The following is a 4,343-nucleotide window of genomic DNA, read 5'->3' as shown; positions in this document are numbered from 1 at the left end:
CTGCTCTAAATGTGGCGTAATGCATACTGAATGGATCTTTCTACGAAGCGGCTAAAGCATTTGCAAAACATCTGCAGTTCTGATGTATTGGTCCCTCTATCGTGTAACTTACTTCTTTGTTAGTTATCATCCTCCCCATTCTGCCACATCAAAAGGTACCCCCAAATAAGTAACTTCAGAGAGAAAAGCAATTCTGGTACCTCAGGTGCGGAACAAAGAGATTCTGACGTCCCAAATTAAACTGGCGCCACGAATTTATCGATCCGTCTATCGATCCGTATTCATTATAGGCCGGTAAAACTTCACCAGACACCGTGGACTCTCTTACCTTTTCGTCAGAGCTTCGCTTCTCATTAATTTCGTGTCCTGACTCCTTCCTCCTTCACGAAAGAATCAAGAAGCACTTCCCCGGTCCTTGATGGTATGCTGCTGATATCCCCATGGTTATGTCTATGCACCCGTAGGATGTTCAAAGCTCGGTGCAGTTTGCACTAGCCAGCGCAATGAATAAAGCTCCTAGCCTCAGGTATAGTGTTTTTGCTTTCGCTTTGATGTTAGTTCACTAGGGTAATGTTTCTTACTCATCTACTCAAGGAATTTTCTAGCGAGGTGAAGCCAAACGATCCAAAATGTTGAGTTCTACAAATAGCTCCAGAGCGCTTCTTAGGTGAAGGTTTGTAATTAAGGGAGACCAGCGTATACAGAGTGGCTTTCAACTAGAAATGAAAAAAAAACCGCCAGTTCTATTGAGCCGTATATCAGGTGAACATTGCTGGTGGACGATTAGTCCATGTTGTTCCTGCGTAGAGGGAACTTGGGTTACGCCTTCATGTGACTGGTATATTCAGGCATTTTACTATCATAGGGCAGAACCGACCAAATCAAAACTGCTGAAGTAAGTCTATTCACAAAAATTTCATTCACCGTTATCGATCTGAAATCGGGCAAATACTCTCAAGCAGCCCAGGTAGACTACAGGTTCTTCTCGAAAGAAGAGTGTACTTTTCAAAAAACTCCAGATAGTCCATTAAACAGAGCGATAGTCATAAGAATTCTCGTTGCGAAATTTCCCAACCACCCCATTTGTGCGTCATCGTATCCACCGCGGAAATGGCAACGACGCGAAAGATTCGACAAATGTCGGGTATGGACTCGGGGCTTAATATTACACACACAAAAATAAAAAGGACCTGGGAATTAATCTGTTACTTTTGAAAGCCGCTGTCGTCACTTGAAAATAAACGTGAGCGTCACTCGTTCTGAGAGCTCATTCCTCGATTAAACTTGGACCACAATAGCGCAAGCAAATCATCATTAGTCATGTATTCAATGAGGCTGAGTTGCGTTTGTCCTTTTTTTCACCGAAAGTTGAAGATGAATCTTATTGTCCCAAAATCTTTATCTGAAAATTGTCATTCTATGGAAGTTTTCTTCTATCCACATTTGAAAAGTGGAACAGGAGAGTGTTCACAGCAGGGTTGTTTCTACGTGTGATTGCTTTTTAACGAGTATTCCATAATAATCGGTTACCCTCCACTTGTCACAATGATACGAAAACTCCAGGCTTTATGGTGTCTGTCTACTTGCAGTCTACTTTTCATCAATCAGCTGATGAACCAACCGATGTCTTTTCTACGTTGAATTCATCTTCTGGTATTTGTGTAGTTTTTACGAATTACTTACCTGAAATTGCCTGCTTTCATGTTTAACAAAGAAATAACAAATTACCATGGTTTTCGGATCCGAAATCCATCATGCGCACAAAAAGGAGAGGGATTTGACAATACTATGCATACAAAATGATAACACTATTACGGTTCTTCCCAGTCCACAACAACTCAGTGGAACTGTTTGATGAAATGATCCAAGAACCAATGAAAATCTTGCAAAAGATTTGGAGCCTAGCCAAATACAGTGACGATGGGAGCAGCGCGATCTGCTATGCGGTTGGAATATCACCGCTGGATAGGAAAAAGGAGGAGGGTTTTGGACGGGTTGAACTTTGAATGCCAGTCTTGAACACCTCCGTCCAAGTTCGGCGGATGAACACTGAAAACCTTCACTCTGGTGCTGGTTTAGTCTTAATTAGTATAGGTAATTAGGTTTGGCAATTTCCAATTAAGATTCTCCCTCTTATAAGTGAAGCCAAACTAAGCTGAAAAGTCGAGAGGCAGTGTAAAGCTGCTTCTGTCTTATTGGGAATCAGCAGTGGAGCACATCCGTGGAACTCGAAGGAATTTCACAACCCATGACTTTTCGGCTAGCAGTTGGAATTTTTCAGCCGTTCGGCCACGAATGGCTGACCAGCAGTGTGATTGAATCGTTTTCAGACAGGATAAGCAGCAGTGGCCGTAGTTTAATTTGTGGGACACACAATCATTTTACAGACCAATAACTTGGCATCTGGTATGTCAGGCAGAAAGTGCTCCTCCAAAACCAGGGCTTTTTATTATCCTAACTTTATCTTGGAAAAGAAGAACAGCACTAATTGTAACAGCCTTTTTGAGAAAACAAAGTTGGAATAAAAACGCAACCCTATATGATGTTTCAGTTAGCATAGCTGAATTTGCCTATGGGAACTCCACACTGTTTTGATATGAATCAAACGATACCGTACTCCTGAAGAATGTATTAAGCACGTGCTTGCTGACCGATCGCTAATCGAACTATCTATGTTATCCTTAAGGAATATTGACAGTATTTACAAATTCTTTAGCTGAACATTTTTTGGGGAATCTGTTAGGTTAACCAGTCATTTGACAAACCCATGTGATCCAGTAATCTTCGAGTGTCTTCAGAATGCCTCAGGAAAAAGCATTTCAAAGGTGGGGCATGAAGCACTATCTAGAACAAAATTTCAACTATTAAACTAGCTTACGATTGTTTTCATCATTATGAGTTACGCGTGATTTGTAGTCAAACGTGGAGAAAGCATCAGTCAAACGGAGATGAGAAATGAGGATGGTCTCTGAAGTGTCCCGTGACGCGCACTTTTCTTCCGACGTAGTGTGGAAACTTAGGAGGATGTGTTTATTAGCTACCTCTGAAGTTGAACAATGAAGTCTGGTTAACGAGAAACTCTATGTGGGACTTTTCGGGATAGCGGGCTCTGGACGAAAAGTTCACTATTGAGGGGCGACGTTGTAGACGGCCATGGTGAGATCGGCACATCATTGTTCATCATTGTTCTCGCAAGACTGTTCCAGGATCTATGCTAGATATGAAGCGCTTCAACAAGGATTTTTCAAGGATACTACTTCCTGAAAGAACCTAACATTGTTTAATTCGGTTGGAGTTTCAACTTCCGACAGAGATTTCCGCAGTGTGTTTCTCGCCATCATATCTTCAACAACCCAGTTTATCAAAATCTCGACGGTCTAGGGACGATATGTTTGCATGTAAACACGTTCGTTTGCAGCAGGACAGACAGTGTCACGATAACTGATCAAAATATGATTACGACATATTGTGATCTTTTCCAAAGCTGTCTGCAAAAGTTCCGTGTCATTGAAATTCCAAAGAAACGTCAGAAGTAACAGGGAAAAGGAAATAAAGCTATCCTGCAGTTTGACGGATGACGAAGGCACTTTTTCGGGGCGGATGAAAAGAACCCTAAGTCTCGTCTGTCTGTTGATTAAAAAAACGCATGATGGAGATATGTGGGTAGATTATCACAGAGAAAATGAGGGATCGTTTGGCCACTCAAAACAAAACAGAATCCTTGCCATTGGTTAATCAATTGGGCACGATAGGTGCTCATATTCCACGGCACTGTAATCTTTTCTCCGATGTTGAACAGTTCCTCTTGGTGCATGTTTGCTCGATCTGGTACCATATGGCCCGACCAATAGCTGTTTGAACCGTGTTCTTGATGCGTCAAGAATTTTTTTTGAATTTTATTCTTTTCATCAGGTCTGAAGGTTTTGCCATGTCATCAAAAATTTGATTTCAAACTGTCAGGAGTGCCGTGCAGGGCGATAGTTGGAAACCTGGCTTTCAACAGTAGTGTGGGTGTTGAATGATCGGGTTTGTATGCAATAAGGCAGTTGGACGAAAGCTGATGACCGTGTGTCGGGACTTGGTCACTAATTGCTTTCCGTTCCAGGGACTCAGCTGCCGTACGAGTCAAAACATGTCAAAATAAACTGAAGTATTCCTCTAACAGAGAACCTCCAGGAAGTGTGGCACTCTCTAGTGAGCACATAGCGAGCACGATTCAGGCGCGCTCCACTTGACTGCAGTCCGTGCTCACGATAGAACAAGCAACCCCTTCTTTGTTGTTAGACCTGCTAAGAGGACTATTTTGCAACAACTACGCAAGAGATATTGTTCAGAAGTGTTTT

Source organism: Opisthorchis viverrini, assembly GCF_000715545.1.
Source record: "Opisthorchis viverrini unplaced genomic scaffold opera_v5_364, whole genome shotgun sequence".
Lineage (NCBI taxonomy): Eukaryota > Metazoa > Platyhelminthes > Trematoda > Opisthorchiida > Opisthorchiidae > Opisthorchis > Opisthorchis viverrini.
The sequence above is the reverse complement of the archived record's forward strand: the minus strand, read 5'-3'. Positions refer to the sequence as shown.